The 12,902-nt window shown below is 48.0% G+C and overlaps 1 pseudogene; it reads left to right on the top strand.

Annotated features, from left to right (window-relative positions):
• The first annotated feature begins 826 nt into the window (after nt 1-826).
• Nucleotides 827-2,001, top strand: LOC144107756 (uncharacterized; annotated as a pseudogene).
• Nucleotides 2,002-12,902: the final 10,901 nt, after the last annotated feature.

Below are 12,902 nucleotides of genomic sequence, written 5' to 3'. Positions count from 1 at the left end.
GATTGATTGATGGATGGATGGATTGATGGATGGATGGATGGATGGATGGATGGATGGATGGATGGATGGATGGATGGATGGATGGATGGATGGATGGATGGATGGATGGATGGATGGATGGATGGATACGGTTGAAACCTTTAAATCGCGCGGTGGCTCAAGCCACCTAGCCATGGCTTATGAAATTTTACCCTTCTCTTGATTTTAGCCACCAATCCGATAACCTTCGCTTGGTTACTTCTACCCGCTTAAAATCTACTTTCTCTTCACTGTCCTTAAACCCCAATACCTTGGATAAATCAGCCCCGCTGCTTTCCACTGTAGGGTGAAGCCCTTTACAGAAAAGTATCAAGTGTTCAGCCGTTTCCTCCTCCTGTCCTCACGCAACGCACAACGTGTCTATCTCGTGGTACCTGACTCTATATGTCTTAGTCCGCAAAGCTCCCGCTCTGGCCTCAAACAGCGAAGCTTCGCCTACAATTATCATAGATATTTTCTTTGGCAATTTATTGCTTAAAAATCCTCTATATTCCCACTGTTGATTTTGTCAGCATCCTTATGTTCCACAGACGTCTCTCTGTTTCTTTAACCTTTTTCTTATCCGATAATTGCTCATTTGCCCCCTACTGCTGTGCAGATATTTTCTTGCCAATTTTCTAGTTGGCTTTCTCTATTTCGTGCCAACATTCCTTATATACAGATATCTGAACACATTCCTAGCCCACTGCTTTCCGCCCATTTTTCTCAATCGCTCCTCAAATGCTATCTCAAATGTGGGCTTGGTGACTGTGCCAGTGCACGGACTACTAATCAGTTCACTCTCGCTATGCAGATGGTTTACTGCGTTGTGCGCCTGTTGCTGCCTGCGCTTGCGCATGCGGCATCGCAAACCACATCGGAATGCGGAATCACCGATTCTGGAAGCTACGGACCCTCTGCCCGGCTCCCACCTGTCGGCAGGCTGCAGTTCCTGCCTAAGCCGCATGAGGCACACTGGAAAGCGGAACTCTGCAAAGCTTGGGCTGCCGCATCATCGTCGACAGCAACGAGTCTACCAGCTATAAAGGAACAAGCACCTTCAGCGCAATCCTGTGGGCTTGGTGACTGTGCCAGTGCACGGACCACTAATCAGTTCACTCTCGCTATGCAGGTTGGTAAACCTTACGTTATGTTTGCAAAAAAAAAACGAGTAATTATTGCCTGGTACAGCTACCGAGCCCACGGTACTGTGTTACTATTATTGCTGAATGTGTTGATGTAATGCACTCGCTACTACTCCAAGCTCCAGATATTGAATCTATTCCTGGCCCTTCTACTGCAGCCCTTCTCGCGGAATTACGTAGTCTGAGTAGCGGCCAAGCGAAGGTAATTGCAGAAATACAAGGCCTGAAAGCGCAACTCGGCAATACTGACAAAACAATAGGGAAATTGAACGAAGGACTAACAGATCTCGAAAATCATTATCAGGCATTGGTACCACCGCGGAAAGAAATTGAAATCATGCGTATTGACACAGAGCGCACTGCCTCTCGAATTTCGGAGCGGGAAGCCCGTATGGATGACGCCGAGAACCGTTCGAGGCGGAACAACCTAATCTTCTACGGCATCCTCGACCCCTCCTCCTCGGAAACATTCGCAGAGACAGAGCAGTTGGTCGCAAACCTTTGCCGGGATAATTTACAGTTAACCTTGGAACAAAGGGATATAGAGCGTGTGCATCGCCTCGGCCGTCCCTCAGCTGGTCGCTGCCGGCCCATAATAGTAAAGCTTGCATCACACAAGAGCAAAGCTGCAATATTGTCAAATGGCCGGATGCTTAAAGGGACAAGTTAAGGCATCGGTGAGGATTTCTCGCGCCTAGTCCAAAATGCGCGTAAGCAACTAATTGCTTTTGCGAAAAGCAAGAACAAGCCATTTTCCGTCCGTTTCAAAACTCTGTATATGAACCAAAAGCGTTACGTCTTTGACGACAGCACCAGCAGCATCAAAGAATTATCATAGCAAACGAAGCACCAAAAAAAGAAAGAAAAGCACCGAGCATATGCTGTCTCTAGCGATGCTCTTTCACTTTCTGCAATTTACACTAACAGGCGCAGTTTTCTTCAAAAACGTGAACGTATATCTAGCATTGTAATTTCCTCTAGCAGTAAACTACTAATACTTACCGAGACGTGGCTCACTGACGACATGAGCGATACTGAAGTGCTATCGGACCTACCGAACTTTCGTGTGTACCGCAATGACCGTGCATCTACGCGCGGTGGTGGTGCACTGATTGCATTCCACGAACGATTGTCTTGTGCAGTCATCAATATTCGGTCACAGCTGGAAATATTTTGGGTGACTATCCAATCACGCCCACACACCGTACTACTAGGCGTTTGTTACAGACCTCCCCACACTACTTCCGAATTTTGCAACCAGCTTAACCAAACCATGTGTCTGCTAATTGCTGCTCACCCAAATGCACACATACTACTATTTGGCGATTTTAACTTCCCGCAAATAGACTGGCACACTGACAATTTGTGTTCTTCGACAGGACTAACCGAAGCCAGGAACTTCCTCGATATCTGCCTCAATTTTAACATGACCCAGCTGGTTTCTGAAGCAACACGTGTTTCACAGGATACATCCAATATCTTAGATCTAATATTAACCAACAACCCCGAAAGCCTTTCGTACATCCATTATCTCAAGGAAATAAGGGACCACAAAGTAATTCATGCTGGCTTTTCTTTTCGACCAACAAAGTGCGAAATGTACAAGAAAACGACACAGTTTATGACAAAGGCGATTATGAAGCGATAAATGAGGGCCTTTGCACATTTTTTCCCACATTTCAGACAACTTTCCACCACCATAATGTTGACACCAATTGGACACGTTTTAAAGAAAAGCTGAAGGAATTAACCGATAAATTTGTACCTAAAGTAAGTTTCAGAGCCAGTCGTCACGAACCATGGTTTACGAAAACATTACAAAGGCTTGAAAATAAAAAGAAGCGTCTGTTCCCGGTTGCAAAGGTTAGAGATCAACCAAAAGCATAGGAGAAATATTATGAAGCAGATAAATACTACATTTCTACTCTACATCAAGCAAAGCACTCTTTTACCACTTAGAATTGCCCAAGCTACTAAAACTAATCCCAAACAGTTTTAGAAAACACTGAAAGACGACGAACCGCGAGAAATCGTACTCACCAGTGACCTGAATGAAAGGATTACGGACGTATACTGTGCGAACGTGTTCAACACTACGTTCGCTACTGTCTTTTCTGATGAAGGGAAAGCACCCCCATGTTTACCTTTGCTTGACTTTCATTGTGACATTCCAGCGATAAATTTTTATGAAGCTGGAATTTCTTCCATAATAGAAAATATTAAATTATCATCTTCTGCTGGAATGGACGAAATTAATACCAAAATCTTGAAAAACACCAAACACAACGTCTCACTTTATCTCACCCTAATTTTTTCACAGTCACTTTCTTCAGGAGTCATTCCAGACGACTGGAGGACAGGGAAGGGCGTTCCTGTTTTCAAGTCAGGTAGCAGAAATTCCCCACTAAATTACCGCCCTATCTCTCTAACAAGCGTCCCCTGCAAAATCATGGAGCATGTGATCTACTCCCACATAATAAATTTCCTTGACAGTAATCACTTTTTCCATCCTTCACAACATGGCTTCCGAAAGGGGTTGTCATGTGAAACACGGCTTGCAGTTTTTCTACATGACATCCACACTAACCTGGATAGTAACATACAGACTGACGCGATCTTTCTTGATTATGCTAAAGCGTTTGATAAAGTGCCTCACCAACGATTACTTGCGAAACTCTCCCCGTCAAATTTTCATCCTACTGTCTTAACATGGATTGCAGAATTTCTTACTAATCGATCGCAGTACGTTGTTATAAATAATCGCCTATCCACAACGGCTCCAGTAACGTCAGGCGTCCCCCAGGGATCGGTTCTTGGCCCGCTCCTATTCTTAATCTATATCAACGACTTACCTTTGCATGTATCCTGTAATATGCGCATGTTCGCGGATGGCTGTGTTAGCTACCGCACCTTACTAAACACTTCGGATCAGATAACCCTACAAAATGACCTTACTAATATTTCAGAATGCTTAATGACACTAAACGTTAACAAATGCAAAAGCATGTCGTTTACCCGCAGCCATAACCCAGGGACGTTTGCGTACACAATAATGTTACTCTTGAATCAACTGACACTTTTAAATACCTCGATGTCACTGTATCAGACGACCTCAACTGGCGTACGCATGTGCATACCATCATTTCAGCTTCTAACAAAACTTTAGGTTTCCTAAAACGTCATTTGCGGAAAGCCACAAATCGCGTAAAATTACTTGCCTACACATCACTTGTACGACCGAAACTAGAATACGCCTCAGCAGTCTGGAATCCGCCCTCAAGCATATCTCATAGACGCTCTTGAAGCGGTACAAAACCGCGCCGCTCGATTCATCCATTCGTCGTACTCATATGACGTAAGCGTCACGTCACTGAAATCACTATTTGGGCTTGCGGACCTCGTTTTACGTCGGCGCATTGCTTCCGTCTGTCTTTACCACAAAATCTTTCACAGTCCTATCCTTCATCAAGCACCATATATCACGCCCGCAGCGCGCATGTCATACCGGACGAGTCACTCGCTGCAAGTTTCACGACCACGCTCAAGAACAACATTTTTAGCCTCGTTTTTTCTTCGCATGGCGGCAGACTAGAACGGCCTTCCCGCTGCCATTGTCGACATAATCTGCCCATCCGTATTTTTGCAACATGTTACTGACCATCTCCAGTTACATTGTACATGATTTTTCCTTATATGTGATGTTTGTATTTACATACGTGTATGTTGGTCTAGAGTCTACATATATAGGCTTTGATATCTGTAAATACATGTGTGAATATACTTGAATATATATATATATATATATATATATATATATATATATATATATATATATATATATATATATATATATATATATATATATATATATATATATGCGTGCTTGAACTTGAACGTTACTTGAACTAGTGTTAATCCAAATCTTGTACCCACCCCTTATGTAATACCCCTAAAATCGTGGATCTTTAAGGAAAATAAACTGAACTGAACTGAACTGAACTGAGCTTCTCTGCTCTCGAACGAGGCCCATCTTATATCACCTTTTACCCCCTGATTTGGTGTATTGCCAAGTGCTCCAAAAGCTAGCCTCCCTAAACCACGTTGTTTAATTTCTAACCTTGCTTGAACATCTAGTCTCGTGCACAGGACCGAATTACCGAATTTCAGACTAGGTACAATCACCCCTTTTCACATTCCTCTTAGAACTTCATGCCTATAGTAATTCCACAGTGCCCTATTTTTCATGAGAGCTGCATTCCTACTAGCTTTATTCATGACATATTTTTCATGCTCTGTGAGATACTCAGCACTGTTATTTATCCACAGCCCAGGATACTTCTACTCATCCAATACTTCAAGCGTGAACTCCTGTATTCTATGCTCGCCGCCCTCATGATTAAATATCATGACTGCAGATTTCACTTTACTAAACTTGAAACCTAATCTATCTTCCTCTGCACTACATATGTCTATCAACTTTTGTAAATCTTCCTTGTTGTCAGCCATTAGCACTATATCGCCGGCGTATATTAGTCCCAGTAATGACTGTTTAATCCATTCTCCTTGCTTGAAAAAAGAAAGGTTGAAGCCTAGTCCGCCCTCTCTAGCTTGGTCTCTAGCCCTTGCAGCTACAACATGATCAACAAAGGAGACAGAGGAAATCCTTGCCTAAGCCCCCGCTGTATCTCTACATGCTCTGATACATTTTTTTCTCATTTTATATGCACTCTGTTACCTTTATATATATCCTTTAAAAGATTAATAACTCCATCTTCTACTTCCAATGTGCCCAGTATGTCCCACAGACACTCTTGAACAACGTTGCCGTAGGCTACTATAGTATCCAGAAATGCTAGCCACAGGGATCTATGTTCATTTTCAGCAATCTCTATACATTGCGTAAAAGAAAACATATTGTCCTCCAACCTTCTTTGTTTCCGGAACCCATTTTGTAGCTCCCCTAGATCCCCCCGTTCTCCACCCAAGTCTGCAATCTGTCCTTTATAACTTGCATAATTACCCCGTAAACCACAGATGTCACTGTTATGGGACGGTAGTTAGTTACGTCAGCTTTGTTCCCTTTTCCCTTATATTGACACGAGGATTGGAAGTAGAAGAAGAAAGAGATCGCAGCCTCTAGAAGTAGACGACGCTGATGTTTAGGTCCGTTTCTCTGGTGCCCTAGTTCAGCCGCTGCAGTTCCTTTTCAGTGTAACAACTGTTACACATCTGGTGGAGCAGTGCTGGGTACGCTTCCCGACCTGCGCACGCCTACGAGATAAAGACGGCACTCACACCGGTCCATCAGCGCCCAAGCCGCCGCCCCCGTGGTGAGACACCTGAGTTCGGGCCTCTTGACAACCCGACGAGGAAGACGCAGCTTCGACCGACGGTCCCACCGGAAATGGCCAGAGAGAGTAGGTTCCCGGCGCCCATCCTCTACCACACGCCGCGAACACCGCCATCTTTTCACGGCGACGTGTACGAAGATGCGGAAGACTGGCTGGACACCTTCGAGCGGGTCGCCCGCTACAACAGTTGGAGCGATTACCGTAAGCTCCATAATGTGTATTTTCCACTCGAGGACTCCGCTAGGACATGGTACGAGAACCACGAGAGCAACCTGTCCACCTGGGAGACATTTCGCCAAAATCTCATAGCTACATTCCCCAACGCAGACCGCCGGGAGAAAGCTGAAGCTGCGCTTCGCTCCCGTAACCAGCGGACTAACGAAAGCGTCCGCATGTATGTAGAGGACATGACGCGCCTCTTCAAGCGTACTGACCCATGCATGGCGGAGGAGACGAAGCTTCGCCACCTCATGCGCGGGGTCAAGCAGGAACTTTTCGCCGGTCTTGTGCGCAGTCCACCGCGTACTGTTGCCGAATTCCTCACGGAAGTGACTACCATGCAGACGACGCTCCTGCAACGAGCCCGGCAATACAATCGGGATGTAAGCACGCTTGGGCCCGCTGTTTCTTCGATGCCGCTAGGGAGTGATGCGGCCGTTTTACGGGACCTAATCAGGTCGATCGTCAGGGAGGAATTACAAGCCCTCCAGCTGCCTCCCAGCGCGCCGTCTGTTATGTCGCTGTCTGAAGTCGTCCGGGACGAGGTGCGCCTAGCAGCACAGCACCAACAACTGCCTGAGATCCCAAGACAGACTGAGGTCAGACCAACCTATGCATATGTCCTCTGCCGGGCCCCAACGCCAGGCTACGACGTGAATACCGCGACTCACGCAGCGCAGCAGTCTGGTCTTTCCCGTGTGCCTGCTCGACCAGCTTATCAGCGGCCACGGAAGTGTGAAGTGTGGCGTGCACCGGACCGGCGGCCCCTTTGCTACCACTGTGGTGAGGCGGGACATCTTTACAGGGCCTGCCCGTACCGCCGAGTGGGTCTGCGTGGTTTCGCGCCCGACGACCCTTGCCCCCGGAATGGCGAACGGCCATTCGAAATTGAAGCTCATCTGTCGGCCCGTCAGAGGCCTGGGACATACGGTCGCTACGATCCTAGGTAGTCATCTCCGCTGCGTTACCGTTCCCCAAGCCCTCGCCGAGACGCCGGCTACCCTGAGCGGCGTTCTCCCAGTCCACGCCGGGAAAACTAATTCCAGCGGTCTTCGGAGGCAAGGCCGCTGCTGTCAGGAAAACTGAAGATCCTCCGCCGCCGATATACCGATACGCTGATTCCTCACCGGGGCAGGGTAGCGACAGCATCCGACGCGCTACTTCTGATTTGCGTGTGACGATTGACGGAACTGACACCATCGCTTTACTTGATACTGGGGCTGACTATTCCATGATGAGCCACACCCTCGCCCCGGAATTGAGCAAAGTTTTGACACCATGGTTGGGCCCTAGCATTCGCACGGCTGGAGGTCACCTCATTAGCCCGGCCGGAAGGTGCACAGCCCGAGTCAGCATCCGCGGTTTCGTCTACGTGGGTGAATTCGTCGTGTTGAGCGAGTGTTCGAGAGATTTGATCCTGGGCCTCGACTTTCTACAGGCAAACGGTGCTGTGATCGATCTACACGAGGCGCGAGTCACATTTTCGACGAAGCAAGCCGTGGCGCACAGTAACACAGAAGGTCCAGGAGTCAACGCTCTGCGTATAGTCGAAGACAACGTAATGCTGCCACCACGGTCCAGTGTGCTGGTGTTAGAGAGGAACGACTCGTTTCACGACTACGAAGGTATTGCGGACAGTCACCCTTCGCTGTTGCTCGAGAAGGGTGTGGCTATTGCGCGCGGTCTTGTTGAACTGAATGACGGCTGTGCCACAGTTTTTCTGACGAATTTCACGAACGAAATCCAGCACCTCGCCAAGGGAACGACCGTCGCCTTCCTCGACGACGTGGATAGGTTGCCGAATCTGTGCCCCGTACAGGTGAATCTTCACGACGATGCCGCACCAAGTAACGCCCTTCAGAAGGTTAAAATCAACCCGCAGTTGTCACCTCATCAGAAGAAACTTCTGTCGTCGCTGCTACTTGATTTTAAAGATTGCTTCGCGGCGAGCTCCAAGGTCGGACGTACGCCGGTAGCCAAGCATCGCGTTGTCACCGATTCGGCCACGCCACCAGTTTGTCAGCGTCCATACCGCGTTTCGCCTAAAGAGCGCGAAGCTATTAGGGCGCAAGTCGATGAAATGCTTGCAGACGACGTTATACAGCCGTCAACAAGTCCGTGGGCGTCGCCGGTGGTCCTGGTGAAAAAGAAAGACAACACGTTGCGATTCTGTGTTGATTACAGGAAACTGAATACTGTTACCAAAAAGGACGTATACCCACTCCCGAGGATCGATGATGCCCTTGACCGACTCCGGGACGCCAGGTTCTTCTCTTCCTTAGATCTGAAAAGCGGATATTGGCAGATCGAGGTGGACGAGCGAGACCGCGAGAAAACGGCTTTCGTGACACCCGACGGTCTGTACGAATTTAAGGTGCTCCCGTTTGGACTTTGCTCCACTCCGGCCACATTTAAACGCATGATGGACACTGTTTTAGCTGGTTTGAAGTGGCAGACGTGCCATGTGTACCTGGACGACGTGGTCATCTTTTCGTCTAGCTTCGAACAACTCTTGCAGCGATTGCGCATTGTCCTTCAAGCTCTTCAATCTGCACAACTAACGATCAAGCCAGAGAAATGCCATTTCGCCTTCGAGGAGCTCCGTTTCTTAGGACATGTCAGCACACAAGGTGTTCTTCCAGACCCCGACAAGACTTACGCCGTCTCCAGTTTCCCACGCCCAGCCGACAAGAAGGCTCTCCGACGTTTTTTGGGCCTCTGCTCGTATTACCGCCGCTTTGTTAAAGATTTTTCTCGCCTAGCTGAGCCATTGATTGCCTTGGCTCGAGATGACACACCCTTCGTTTGGGAAGTGCCCAAGACGCAGCCTTCGAGGAACTCCGCTGCCGCCTTCAAAGTCCACCAATACTAGCTCATTTTGACGAGAATTCAGAGACTGATGTCCACACTGACGCCAGCAATGTCGGCCTCGGAGCGATCCTCGTACAGTGGCAGGACGGCGCAGAGTGAGTAATCGCCTACGCGAGCCGCACACTTTCTCGATCGGAACGGAACTATTCGACGACCGAAAAAGAGTGCCTTGCCGCCATCTGGGCTCTGAGTAAGTTTCGACCTTACATCTACGGCCGACCGTTTCGTGTTGTCAGCGATCATCACTCGCTGTGCTGGCTGGCCAGCATTCAAGACCCTTCTGGCCGGTTGGCCAGATGGAGCCTCCGTTTACAGGAGTACGACGTTACGGTCGTCTATAAATCGGGTCGGCAGCACCAGGACGCGGACTGTTTATCACGAGCGCCCGTGGAACCTGCTACGCAAGACATCCCCGAAGATTGCCCTGTTCTTTGTGCCATTAGCATCTCCCGTGTGGCGCAGCTTCAACGAGCAGATTCTGAGTTGGCGCCACTCGTTAAGTATCTGGAGGGTTTGAATTCTCATGTACCTCGTGTGTTTCGCCGTGGACTACAGACCTTCATTCTGCGGCGTGGAGTCCTCTACAAGCGCAACTTTGACAGCAACAAAGAGACGTTTCTGCTTGTTGTGCCATCCCAGTTACGCTCCGAAATCTTAAGCGCTTGTCAGGATGAACCATCCGCCGGCCACTTGGGGGTTAGTCGCACACTGGCAAAGATTCGGCTGAAGTATTACTGGCCCAATTTACTCCCATCCGTGCGTAGATACGTAAAAACATGCCGGGATTGCCAACGGCGCAAATCTCCTCCTCTGAAGCCAGCCCGCTTTCTGCAGCCCATAGCACCACCAAAGACCCCTTTTCAGCAAATTGGCATAGACCTCCTCGGCCCTTTTCCGAAGTCGACCAGAGGAAACCGGTGGATTGCGGTCGCGACAGATTATTTGACCCGATACGCTGAGACCACGTCACTTGCAAACGGTATTGCTGAAGTCACCGACTTCGTCCACAACATCGTCCTGCGTCATGGCGCTCCTGCAGCTATCACTACTGACCGTGGAGCTACATTTACGGCCCGCTTCACTCAGGCTGTACTCAAGCTCACGCACACCAGCCATAGACGTACAACAGCCTACCACCCGCAGACAAATGGCTTGGTAGAACGCCTCAACAGGACCTTGACTGACATGCTTTCCATGTATATTGATATTGAGCACAAGACATGGGACGAAATTCTCCCATACGCAACATTCGCGTATAATACCGCGCAGCAAAAGACGACGCAGTTCACTCCGTTCGAATTAGTCTTCGGTCGACAGGTTACCACCCCCCTCGATGCTATGCTAACCGTGGACCCCCCTGACAGTCAGAGTGAACTTGTTGTCGACGTCGCCACCTATGTTCAGCGCTCGGAAGAAGCACGGCAACTGGCCAGACACCGCATTCACCGTCAGCAGCAGATCGATGCTGACCGCTACAACCTTACGACGCCGCTACGTTACCTACCACCCAGGCGACTATGTGTGGGTTTGGACGCCCGTTCGTCGTCGCGGGCTGTCCGAAAAGTTACTGCACCGCTACATCGGCCCTTACCTTGTTGTCCGCCGCCTCAGCGACGTAACGTACGAAGTTGCACCAGCCTCGCCAGCTCGTTCATCGCACAACGGCAAGCGCAGCGACGTTGTGCATGTGGTGCGAATGAAGCCGTACTACGAGCGACCCCCCGAGTGACTTTCCGGCTGCATGTAGTCATATTCCATGATGTCAGACCCGTGATGTACCTCTTCAACACTTTTTCTCCCCGCTATTCGGTCTGACGGTAACACCGCATCGGGGCGATGCTCCTGAAGAGGGGGCAGTGACACGGGGATTGGAAGTAGAAGAAGAGAGATCGCAGCCTCTAGCAGTAGACGACGCTGAAGTGTAGGTCCGTTTCTCTGGTGCCCTCGTTCAGCCACTGCAGTTCCTTTTCAGTGTAACAACTGTTGCAATATATCATGTTTGGTCTACTTAATCGCAATTCATCGGGGACTTTCCCATTCAATATCATTTTATTCACTACCTGTATTAATGTTTGGTTGGATTTGGTCCTAGCTTTTTATTAACGTAATCGGAATACCATATGGTCCAGTTGATGTGCCGATAGGAACCTTCTTCCCTGCCCTTTCCCACTCTATTTCCTCAAGTGAAGCTATTGCAGTAACCGGTCTATCCTCCTTCAGTAAAGTTTAAACATTCTTTCTTTAAATTTTTCGGTCGTCCTTGTTTCTATGTGTTTTATCGCTTCACCCCCTTCTAGTCGAATACCCTTATCTGTAAAAATAAACGTTTTCTCGAGCCTAGTCCTATTACTCATTGCATTTAGGTGTTGAAATTTTGAGCTGCTTTTATATCATCTTTATTTAATTTTGACATCCATTGGGCACCCTTCTGATTTTCTCATTAATCAAATAGGATACTTCCCTTCTACACTTTATGAAGGTATCCCATTTTCTGCCTACTTCAACTTGTGGTTCACCCTCCTTTTGGAATATCTATGTTCCCTGGACGCTTCCTGGCGTTTCTCTATCGCCCTCTTGACCTCCTCATCCCACTAACTCTTGGGTGCGCGTCTTTTTCCTTTTAGCTTTACTCGGACCTCGGCTAGCTCTAGCTCCAGTAATCGAGTTAATTTGGTATAAGTCAATTCTGCTTCACTATCCTGAAAAATAATTTTCTCAATTTGTCGGACTGCTGCTTCCAATTGCATTTCAGAGTAAAAACTCCCCTCTGATTGTTCATCTCGCTTCAGTCCTACATTGGTTTCTCTTCTGAAACTCAACTTGATAAGTTTGTATTCCCTATCTAGACTTCTGGAGCCATGTTCATATATGCTCATTACCCCTAATCTATTATACATCCTCTGTGACATTAGTGCATAATCTTTCGCCGAGTGCAGACTCCCTGCCTCCCATGTTATGAGCCCTTCACACTTCTCGGTGCTGTTGCATAAAACTAAATCATGCCTGTCAAACATGTCCTGCCGCCTAATATAATCATCTCGCCCGGTCCTCCTAGCTCATCAATGTCGCTTGCAATACATTCTAACGTTTTCCTGTTTTCCTCTTCGGCATTAGCTCCTGTCCATAGGTATACAAAGCCAATGAGTGTTTGCACCCCTGCCACTTTTAATTTTAGCCATAAATGTTCCTTGCATCGCAGTTTAACCCTTTGAAAATTCTTACTTTTATGAATGAATGCCCCAATTCTACCCCCATTTCGGCTGCCCTCTGTTCTATTGCAATATTCCCATGCATAGTC

The sequence above is a fragment of the Amblyomma americanum genome, chromosome 10 (assembly GCF_052857255.1).
Source record: "Amblyomma americanum isolate KBUSLIRL-KWMA chromosome 10, ASM5285725v1, whole genome shotgun sequence".
Lineage (NCBI taxonomy): Eukaryota > Metazoa > Arthropoda > Arachnida > Ixodida > Ixodidae > Amblyomma > Amblyomma americanum.
The sequence above is the reverse complement of the archived record's forward strand: the minus strand, read 5'-3'. Positions and strand labels throughout refer to the sequence as shown.